This window comes from Bombyx mandarina, chromosome 28, assembly GCF_030267445.1.
Source record: "Bombyx mandarina strain Sakado chromosome 28, ASM3026744v2".
NCBI classification, from domain to species: domain Eukaryota; kingdom Metazoa; phylum Arthropoda; class Insecta; order Lepidoptera; family Bombycidae; genus Bombyx; species Bombyx mandarina.
In genome coordinates, this window is record NC_143233.1 from 1,417,482 (window position 1) to 1,430,053 (window position 12,572).

General features: G+C 37.2%; 1 protein-coding gene across 8 annotated transcripts in view; it reads left to right on the top strand.

Annotated features, from left to right (window-relative positions):
* Positions 1-12,572, top strand: part of nolo (ADAMTS-like no long nerve cord) — a 376,621-nt gene that overhangs the window by 168,932 nt on the left and 195,117 nt on the right. The window lies entirely within an intron of this gene.

Consider the following 12,572-nt stretch of genomic DNA (forward strand, 5'->3'; position numbering starts at 1 on the left):
TAGCTTTATAATATTAAGTATAGATAATGACAGTAAGAACGAGGAGATTAAAACGTAAACCTAAAAGGTTTTAATTATGTCCACAACATGCGGAAACCTGAGAAAATACTACAATCAAAACAATGAATCGATCGCTGTCTAAGCCACAAGACATTTACTGGTGGTAAAACCTCTTGTGAGTCCGCACGGGTGGGTACCACCACCCTGCCTATTTCTACCGTGAAGCAGTAATGCGTTTCGGTTTGAAGGGTGGAGCAGCCGTTGTAACTATACTTGAGACCTTAGAACTTTTATCTCAAGGTGGGTGGCGCATTTACGTTATGGATGTCTATGAGCTCCAGTGACCACTTAACACCAGGTGGGCTGTGAGCTCTTTCAAACATCCAAGCAATAAATAAAAAAAAAACAGGCTCAGACTACTTTGAGTGGAGTAATTAATTCAAGAAACGTTTCTGAATAATATTGTCTTATTTACGAGTTAAGAGAATCCTCAATTCTGGGCAGCAACATGGCGATGTTCTTGGCACTGCTCAAGTCCACGGCTGTGACCACACATGGCTCCCAATTTGGCTTTGCACATCCCAAATCCTGACAAGAAAATTTAAATAAATCGAGCCCAAGGATATTTTTCGGAAGGGGGATTTTGCCTTTGCGTTCATAGCGTAGTCTTGTCATAGATATTGACAGGAAACATCTTTTTTTTATTACCTGAAATATCTCGCAAGTATAACGGAGCCTAGGTATTACAATTGTATCTCGATCTTAATGAGGGTGCCTCTATTCAAGACGCGGTCATCCAAAGGAACCGCTTTCTGAGGCTCGTTAAATCACGAACTCCTATAGGTAAACATCACTATAACGTTTGGCCTTGCGGTTTTTCACATGCCCGTAATTTCAAATCTACTGCGACTAGGGAACATTGTATCTGCTCCGAAATATCGGTCTTTACTAGTATATACAAAGCTAAAATATTGTTACGCCGGTAAGAGTATCGCCATCTATCGCCGAATAGCCGAACGAATATCGAAGGATGTAGTAGCATCTAGAACGCTCGTGAAGTATAACGCCATCTATTGTCAGATATCGGAAACACACAATACTCGACTTTTGTTGAATATCCTTTATACGTCTAGGGATGTCGTATCGACTATAAACATACAGTTTTAATTTATACTTCGGTGGAATTTTATTAATCCCGTACCTCAGCGCGTAACAGTATAGATCTTTTTTTAATACTTTTTATTTCGACCAATCAAAATACGTACCTATGGCTGCATCGTTGCATATCTGCAACTGCAAAGATAATTTTTCAATGCCATTCTTGAAGAAGTGACGTGTACAGTAGCCAACAAACTCTTCAAAGGCATTTTATACTGCTTCTGGGATGTTTCTGAGATATCTGGGATTTCCCTACAAAGACCATTTTGGAAAAAGTAGAAAGTCTGATGAGTACGTGCTTGACGCAAATTTCCAACCTAGCTTTTGTAACTTGGAGACCCAAACATCTTGTCAATAAAAGAAACAAAAAACAGAAATGAAATATATGAGTCGAGAAATATCGTTATAGTAAAATAGTCAGCACTTAGCTCAATATTCAAAATAATATATAGACGAATAAATTAATAATACCTTAGTCATTTGTGAGCGTGAAAAATGCGAAATATTCGAAACTTCAATAATAATAACATGAAAATACTGAAAATAATAAAAATACTTTTACTGGTGGTAGGACCTTTTGTGAGTCCGCACGAATAGGCACCACCGCCCCGCCTATTTCTGCCGTGAAACAGTAATGCGGCTTGAAGGGTGGGCCAGCCGTTGTAACTATACTGAGACCTTAAAACTTATATTTCAAGGTGGGTGGTTACGTTGTAGATGTCTATGGGCTCCAGTCACCACTTAACACCAGATGGGCTGTGAGCTCGTCCACCCATCTAAACAACAAAAAAAGGTAAACGCTAAGTTAGTTTTAATTAAGTATTTTTGCTTAATTTTTTTAATTCGCCTTCTTAAGATCGCGTCGACTTTTCTATTAGCAACAATAATGGTACCAATAAATAAATTAGAACATCTACCGGAATTCGTTCCACAACAAAAAAGGGCCCATAGCAGCAATCCAATTGTTTTCGAGTGCACTCAGGTTCTTCAAGGGCGGGCGTAAATTAATATTCGGTCATATTTCATTGTTTGATCTTACAATAGATTTTAACAAGATATAATAGCGTCAATTACTCGTTATAAGGAATTTCATTAGCGAGGTCTCGGGGAGCGGTCTCGTGTTAGACGCGGAGACCACTCGAAAGTAAATTGGAAATATTTCTTTGACGGTTTCCGTTAGAATATTTAGTCTTTTTTTATTAGAAACTAGCTGACCCGGCAGACTTCGTAGTGCCTCAATCGATAAATAAAAGACCAAAATTTTTGTATAAAATAAACTTAAACAAACAAAAAGAATACTTCCGACGGGGGACACATCAAAGGAAAAACAAAATTGGTATTTTTATTTGATTCCGAGCATTTTCATATTTATCTACCTTCTAAACCTTCTCTGGACTTCCATAAATAATTCAAGACCAAAATTAGCCAAATCGGTCCAGCCGTTGTCGAGTTTTAGCGAGACTAACGAACAGCAATTCATTTATATATATATATATATATAGATATAGATGCTGATTATTCTATTCATTATGTTAGCTGATAACGCCACCTGTGGTACATAGAGGTACTATACCAGCTTTGAAGAAAGTCCGCATAACTGGACTATTAAGTCAAGTGGCAGATATAAAGCACGAACCATCAATAATAGTTTTACCAGATAAACTGACTCCTGACTAATTCGCTTTCATGGCTTTCAATGTAGTTGAATTCTATTGTTTGCTATTGCCAAAAATTCTTATGAATTCGAATTTGAAAGTAACGTCAAAAGAAAGAACAGCGTTTAAAATAGTTTTTATGTATGCTGATAGCCTTGTGTGGATATAATATCAGCTTCGCCCTAACGTGTAGGTGAGCTCACGGGGTTCAAACCGGAGGTTTTGCTAACACTGGGCCCTAGCAAGAGCAGTACTTCGCGGAATCTACCACCGGATCGGAAACGCGACCGATAAGATCCGACGAGAAACTCAGTGGGCTGTGCCTGTGGGTTGATTCGCTCGTCGAGCCCTTCGTCACAAGCGACTGGTTCGACGAGGACGGTGACCGGTGCTTGTGGTACCTAAAAGCACCCTTAATGGATTGGGAGGATCCGTAATGACGTGTTTTGGGCAGCGTCGACTGTTTACCATTCGGTCTACAGGATCGGGTATATAATTCCAGCGGCCACGACAAGAGGGTTACAATCTCAAAACTTTAATGAACCATTAAAAACAAAGATAAGGCTGTGAGCAAATTAAGAATCAAATTGCATTCAGTTTGTGGAAATTATAAACGATAAAGAAGGCTTGAGATATTGAGGTCAAGGACTCGGTATACACAGCATTGCACCCCTTCAAGCTGCAACAGCATTACGCGGCTTGAATAGACAGACCAAACGCTAAAACAACTAACTATATAATACTTTCCCTTATAATACAAGCGTAAATATCCAAATTTATATATTTGATATACTGCATATTACGGCTGCGTAGTAACTACGAGGCGTTTCGCTTTTTACGATCTAGTAAAATCGTTTTATTGCTTATATAAAAGCTCGGATTTATTTCTGCTCTCGGCGGAGTATTCGTTACTTGGATGATGTGCGTTCGCCGAAAGAACTCCAGCCTTTATTATGTGATTCGCTGCTTATTGATATTGTGTTATTTGATTTATTGAGGCGTTCGTGAGGCGGCAGGTGGGGTCCTGCGATAATTAGGCCTGTTTCGCTAGCGGCTCGGAGAAATAATATCCCTCCTTTTAATTATTCCGCATTATCTCACGTCAATTTCTGAGGGATCATGAGAGATCAAACGTTTGTCGTTTCTTTTATGGCTTTTGGCAATAGGTACCGCAATGACCCTGGTTATGAAGGCACTGATGTAATGGTGCCGTCCAATGCATATGTTTCCAGTAAAGAGCCCATTTCGGAAATTCGTGTGCACTTTTTAGGGAAATATCCCAGAAGATTGAGTGATGCTCAATCACTACCTGCCGATATGATTCAAAATGCTTATATAGCAGCCGATAGCTATCATAGAATAGAAGATGCTTGACAGGTACCTGAATCTCGCTAGCAACATTTTCATGATTAGTGAACAATTGGACTGTCGTCTACCAAGAAACTTCACTGACTCAGTGGAAGATCTTCTATAAGTAGATACCCCTAAACTCACACCAGTAGTATGACATAGAAGAAAACCTCAGTATAGTACCCAGGAAACTCCATGGCAGCTTCGCACAAGGCTAAGTGACAAAAGCGAAACCTAGAAATGCACTATGGATTTGGACCTTTGGCCTGGGAGACATTGGACTTGGAAGAATGAAATATAATAATATCTACGGTGATAAAAAATAGAGGATTTGATGATCTTGAACAAACCCGCAAGGGATACTTAAAGATATCGACGCTTGAAAGGCAAACGTGACTTAGCGACAATACCTAACTGCTTTGTACATAAATGATAGGCAATAACCATATTCGATACGGATAAAATATATATTTCTAGGTCTATTCAAATCATTTCAATCCTACAGCTACTAGCTAGATTCTACTACCGCTAGATTCGTTAAAATATTTTTTTTTTTCAGGTAATTCAACTTTAAATTAGTCCACTGTAAAGTTCACGCATTGTCGCTTAGTCACGTTTGCCTTTCAAGCGTCGATATCGATTCCTACTTAAAATTTAATACTCTTCTAGATTTTTCTAAGTATCTTAATGCTTAGAAAATGAAATAATGGAAACATATTAAAAGTTTCTAGCTCTTAGACTATTTAAGCGAACGGAATGATTTACGTGCTTACGGTGCTAAGCCATTGTTACACATTGTTATGGTATGTTCATTGAGGTCGTCGTAATGAAGGGAATGCCTTCAAGCTTAATGTTGCGAAAGCTCCTATCGATAGATTAAAATTTAATTTTGCAAAGGATTTTGTGAGATATTTTTTTTAAATCTACAACTTTTTTTATTGCTTAGATAAGTGGACGAGCTCACAGCCCACCTAGTGTTAAGTGGTTACTGGAACCCATAGACATCTACAACGTAAATGCGCCACCCACCTTGAGATATAATTTCTAAGGTCTCAGTATAGTTACAACGGCTATCCCACCCTTCATACCGAAACGCATTACTGCTTCACGGCAGAAATAGGTGGGGCGGTGGTACCTACCCGTGCGGACTCACTAGAGGTCCTACTACCAGTAATTACGCAAATTATAATTTTGCGGGTTTGATTTTGATTACACGATGTTATTCCTTCACCGTGGAAGTCAATCGTGAACATTTGTTAAGTACATTTCGTACGTTATCGTCGGTATTTCGGGATACTCCGCAAAACAGTCGCTATGTACTAAATTAAGTTACTGTGAGTTATTTTTACTGCAAAGACAAGCCTTGAGGAAGTACGCCCCCATGGCGAACAAAATATCACCAAACATTGATTTTTATTTATTACACATTATTTGCACCACCTTCGTATTCATCAGCTGACTTTATAAAGAACGTAATGCTTGAAGGATCATTGTATTGAGTTATTTTTTCACTAAACACCCACATCTGCTGCACCAAGAATAGTAGTAAAGTCTTTGGGAGACGTAATTAATTAGAGCTTAAAAGAGCATTAGATTTATTGTTTTCTGATCAAAGCTCTGCGTAAAACAGGGCCTTACATCACATTGTATACACTTAGGGTTGCCACCTTTTTCTTTTTCGCAAATAAAGTACCTATATTGGTTATTATAGGTAGGAAAAAAAAAGTACATATTATTTAAATGAAGTACATTATTATTATTATTATTATTATGTTTAAATACCTATTTTTATTACAATTGAATATAAATTAAACAAGAAATTGTGACAATTAATGACAGTGACATTGTTGACAGTTGAGGTTAAGTTGCGTTCAGAAATATTTGTTAAAAAACCAAATGCTTAGGTGACGTGGAATTGGCGAGTGGCGACATCGATTGAGCAATCGATGTATTACGCTTAAGGAAAAATACCAATGACTAAACTTCTCAAAATCCCAAAGAAACCAAATCATGCGAAATAAAGTATTTTTGTGTTCTTTATTGTTCACATAAAGTATAAAGTACAATTACCTGAAATAACGTACAATATTTTATTATAAAGTACGGGTGGCAACCCTATATACACCGTATACTTTTTATACGTTAGTTTTATATTGTAAGTCGTCCCTGCTTTTATTCAGCTGTACGAATTTGGATGGGATTGGAAATTAATTGTTAAGTTCAAAAGGCTCTGTCAGCCAGCCATATTTTATTTAGGTTAATATAACACAAGTCATAAACACATCAATGGCGGTCGTTGTAATATAAAAATTTTTGATTAGACTCATAACTCAACTTTTTTTATATTTGTTATTTATTGCCTTTGTAGGCACACAAGCATACGGCCCACCTGATGGTAAGTGGCAAAGCAATGCCAGGGACAGAGCCAAGCCGCTGCCTACCATTAAACCTGGTGTTAATTGGTTATTGGAGTCCATAGACATAGCATAGTGAATGCCGCCACCCACCTCGAGAAATGAATTGTAAGGTCTCAGCTTTACCAGTACAACGGCTGCGTCACCCTTCAAACCGAAACGCATTACTGCTTCACGGCAGAAATAGGCAGGGTTGTGGTACCTACCCGTGCGGACTCATAAGACGCTCTATCACCAGTAAATGATATCAGTAATGGATATGAATACACTAGGCATATTATCTTCTAGGCCACGACATTTTAAACTGTACAAAAATTGAACCAAGCGCTAGCATATTTGGACTGTTTGCCCGCCAATGCTTATCCAATGTGACTCCTTTGTAGCCTCAGTTGATGAAAAGTCTAATCAAAATACAACTGTATTCAGCAAGATTAAATCATAAAAATCGTTTTTAATTATGAATAAGAATCGCGAAAAAAATATATTGAGATTCAACTGGTCTTTGAGAAAGCTAAATTCCCCTAGACGAACTTAGTCAAGAAATCATAAGCGTAAGGACTTAAAGTCCGAATTTGCGTAAGGATTTTCAAAATTCGACGGCGCCTCACGTCTCGATACTCCAAACAAACATAAGCTCCGCAAATAAGTCACAAACTACAAAAAAGAAAAGAGATGAGATTGTCCAAAAAAAGGACCCGTTTTACCCTCTTAAGGGCACTCAAAGGATTAAAACAAGTCGGCAGGTTAACTTAAAATATTTGTCCAAGACATGATAACGTGTTAGGCCCTTATACCTGCAGGATTAGGAAGGGATTTTTGTCACTAGCGCTATTTGGATTGTGATTGAGAAGTTAAGGGGCGAATTTTGGGAGTTCTGTGTTTTTTTCTACCAATACCCTTTTGGGTTGTGTATACATGTTTTGTAACAAGGAAATTTTTAAGGGTAAGTATGTCACACGGCTAATATTGTCTTTTTTGTTGTGTGTAACAGAACTAAACAGCAATTTATTGGTAATGCGTATTGATTAGTGTCCTCCCCAACATGCTCAGCTCCTAACCCAATGGTTCCTATGTTAGTACATAGGGAAGAAACTTATTATCTATTGTACAGTAATTATAGTTTCATAGATTTTAGTTTTATGCGCATATGCGTTTTTATACTCTTCATCTATCTATTTCACAGCCCAAAGAAGTCCTGTTCTGGACATGGACATCCCCCAACCTGACAGCAGATCTCCGCGAACCTCACTATCTTTGATTACGTGTATATAATCAAAGGAAGCTGGTGCAAAAACTGGACCAAGGTGGTCACGACCCTCAGTAATGAGGAAACGACAGAGAAGAAGAAGAAGAAGAATATAATCAAAGCTCACTATATAGGTTGTCGGTCCATCTTGTGGGAATCCTAATACTTGCGTGTGCTAAAATGTTCAAAGGCGTTGCTTCAGTCTCTTTATGGACACCCTTACCAGACCTATTTGATGCATACTGTTACTAGTGTAATAGAGTTTGGTATGGGCTACAATCGTTTTTTTTTTTCTACTTATACTGATAGCCTTGAGAGGCTATATCAGCGTTACCCTAGCGTGTAGGTGAGTTCTCGGGGCTCAAACCGGAGGTGTTGCTAACACTGGCCCCAGCAAGCGCAGTGCTTCGCAGAATCTACAACCGGATCGGAACGCGACTCACTGAGAAGATCCGGCGAGAGTGCCTCAGTGGGCTGTGTCTGTAAGTTAATTTACTTGCCGAGCCTGCAAACGACGGGATTATAATTGTACTCCCTATTTCTGTCACCAAAAAAGTTTGCATTTCCACTCGGAGGCTTTATTTAAGGGATATTTAAGGAATTTATAAGGAAATATATGAGACCATGAGAGTCTACGGGAGTCTTCTATTTATGCCTCAGGTCAGAGCTGGGCGTTATGTACCACAAACTAATCTTGTCTATTACAATTTTTTTTCAGTCCAGATCAAAAGCTAATTTACATCTAGAAGTAAGGCATACATAACCTTAGCTGGAATGTATTTCTAACGCAAAAAAATATTATAACTACCTTCAAAAAGAACACAAATCATTTTAAAACTTCAGAAACATTTTTAAGAACGAAAATCGTGACAGTAGCGGCCATATCAGAAGCGATAAAAAATAATGTCTAACATTTTCGAACAGGACTTAATTTAAATATTCTTTTATTGGCCCTCTCTTTTTTACAACAGGCCTTCTGTATAGTCGCGTTTCGCTCTGGGAGCCCGCGATAACTCACAGAGCGAACGCAGCAAATGACTTTTTAAGTGAAGGGTACAATGTTGCTTTTTTGGACAAAACGTTCATTTTGTCCTTCTCATGGTAATTAAGTTTGTGTTAATAATTAAATGATCCGGTTTTTGTAAACGAAATGGACTTTCTTTTGACGTTAATAGATAGACGAGATGAATAACCTGATTTTAGATTATTATCTTGGCTCATAGGTATGTATGTAGCACAAAGAAAATATTACTGCCAACTTTGAGATACGAAGTGGTTTCTCTAGCAGTTTATATTGTACTGGAAATTCACACGTGGAATACACTTGGAGTGAGTGTAGAGCAAGCAAAATTATTTCACATGACTATTATTTGTATAGCATATTATTCCATTACTGGTGGTAAGACGTTTTGTGAGTCCGCACGGGTAGGTACCAGCACCTATTATTACTGCAGTGAAGCAGTAATGCATTTCGGTTTGAAGGGTGGGTCAGCCGTTGTATTGTAAAATTTGAGACCTAAGAACTCATATCTCAAGATGGGTTGATTTACGTTGTGTATAACTCGCATTACATGTTTCTATCAGCAATCATTTCGTGTATTAGAATATTTGCTTTAAACATCTAAGTATTTTCAGTTGCAACAACGCCTATCTACAACTACTACCTACCCTTGAGAAGTTCTAAGGTATCAAGTATAGTTACAACGGCTGCCCCACCCTTCAAACCGAAACGCATTACTGCTTCACGGCAGAAATAGGCAGGGCGGTGGTACCTACCCGCGCGGACTCACAAGAGGTCCTGCCACCAATAATTACGCAAATTACAATTTTGCGGGTTTCATTTTTATTACACGATGTCAATACCTTCACCGTGGAAGTCAATCGTGAACATTTGTCGAGTACGTATTAAATTAGAAAAATTGGTACCCGTCTGAGACTCGAACACTGGTGCATCGCTCAACACGAATGCACCGGACGTCTTATCCCATAGGCCACGACGACTTCAAAACTTCAAACCTTCAAACTCTGGTTTATTTGCAGCAAAAATATATGCGATCATAACACACGTAATTTACCCCAGGAATCTTCCCCAACTCAATTAATTTTTCAACGATCTACGTCACAAACTATTTGTCATTGAACACTTTAAAAAACAAATCCACAGACTTAAACCTACTTAGCGGGTGTTCACAATAAATCAAGAAAAATATTGTTAGAAAATTTCAAATTTTTTTTCATTCAGAAAGCTATAAAAAGTTTCTTATATTGTCACGATCATTAGGGCTTCTTCACGTGTCATTATTTGGGAGAATTCGGGCCAGATATTTATGTTATCTATATATTAATACGTGAAGGAAAAACTTTGTATCCCCTTTTACGAAAATTGCGCGGACGGAGGAGTATGAAATTTTCCACACTTATAGAGAATATAGAGAAGGATTGCACAATGCTAATATTTTTTTAAGATAAGCATAAAAGATACAATAAATCAACAAAGAAAACATTACACACGCTACCATGTATTTGACATAACACATACGTATAAATATACTCTTTGTAAAAATTGACAATTGTGAAACTTTTGTTATTCTTTAAAGTCTGTGGTCAAGTTGAGAATAAATTAATATTGTTTGTCTTTATTAATTTTGTCTAAAGTGTAGTCTTGGCGAAATCTGTGATTACAGAAGTATAATAAATAGTCTTTGACAATAGAACCAACAAGAATATTCAAACTTATAATTTCAAATTTCAATTAATTATAGTCGAATTTCGACTACTGCGGAGACCACTAGTCAAAATTAAATAGAAGTCGCCATCGTCAAAGATAAGACGTCCGATCTACTAGTAATGATGCGACTGTGTCAGTCTTAAAATCCAAGGGCAGGTATAAATTACTTTAAGGAAATATGTAGCTTCACAAATAACTCAATACGAACGATATTAATATAGGAATAGGATTGTGTAGGAAAAATCTAACCTGTAAAAGTTATATCGTACAGTCGAAATAGATCGCCAAAAACAATATGAATAATTTTGCATAATTACTAGTGGCTTGTAGGCAATCATGTATTTTGATTTGAAGGGGTGTATTTGTTTTATAATAGTGCCGAGAGGCAATATCGTTTGATGCCATGCCACAAGGCGGGTCACAGATTTCAAATTGTCCTTAGTTTTTTTTTTATTACCTAGATGGCTGAACAGTGATAGCAGTTACGGGAGTCCATTGATATCAACAACGCAAAGACTCCCACACATGTTGAGAAATGAGCTATAAGTGGCAGTTTTGTACAACGGCTGCCCCATCTTTCAAACTGCACCATATTACTGTTTCGCGGCAGAAATAGGCAGGGTTGTATATCCCTTACGAGCTCACTCGATGACCTACCACCTATCTTTCTCTCCTCATCGCGGACGATACACTCCAAAACCAGCCATATAAGTTATAATAAGCCCTTCTTGTGCATCAGCCCTTATAGTACATGTGGGCGTCACGCCCCGTCTGATTTATACGCACAGTTTTCTGTGATTAATTTTAAATTAGCCGTTATCTCATACCAGTCCTTTGTAATTGGGGATGCTTCGTTGAGATTAATGCGTTTTTGACAAATATGTCTCCCTTCGTTTGGATTGTGAATTAATTCTTGTTTTTACTGCATCTATGGGTTTTTTTTTTATATGATGCTCCAATTATATTTCTATAATATTGAGTGGAAACGTCCGTTGCCTAAAAAGTGAGATGCATTGTTTTTTTGAATTTGAAGGCTTTCACTCTGTTGTTCTATTATTGCATGTTGAGCACTCTCTCAGTGGGTCGCGTTTCCGATCCGGTGGTAGAATATGCGAAGCACTGCTCTTGCTAAGGCCAGTGTTAGCAACATTACGCTTTGAGCCCCAAGAGCTCATCTACACGCTAGGGTAACGATGATATAACCTCTCAAGGCTATCAGCATAGGTAGGGAAGAAAAAGAGCACTTTGGATTAAAAAAGGAAAGTCTTGTAGGTTATGGTAGTTTTGTTTTAATTTTATTCCGAAATTGTTGTTGGTTTTTGGTTTATTTTTGTATTCTATGTGAAATGTTATTTTTAATGTAATTTTGATGTAATATGTGAAGTAAAAGAAATAAATAAAACTAAAATAAATAATTAAATTGCGCGCAATGATAAAAAAGATGATCTCATTATCTCAAACAATACCCAATGGAGCATGTAACACAAAGTACAGAAACTATTGCGTTTTCGGAGATCAAACGATCTGTGAGATGTGTTTTATTGGCAATCCAGACGATGTTCTTCTTTATGGAGTTAAAACCGAAGCGATTACTGCAATCAGCAAATAATATTGTAATTATTGAAATTAAATTATTTTATTTAAATAATATTTACATTTTTTTCATTGACTCACAAATACTGCCATTTGGTTTATTTAATCTAAACAAGATGAGCGGATTTAAAATGACATTAATACTTCAAGTGCCTCCATACAATTAGTTTTATGTTATTTTTATTGGGAATATTCCTTTATTTATCAAAATATTAAATATAGCGTTAAACACGAGACAGTTGATTAAGTGATACTTTTAGGATAGTTGAACAATCGATATTTTTTACAGAACTTGTATTTAAGGCACTATTTATTATTGATTTCGATAGCTGATGTAATTAAAACTGTTGTCCACTTAAATTTATTGACAGCTTACAGGTTCTAAATACTAAAATACAATAGATTTAGAAATTACTAAACTAAAAAAA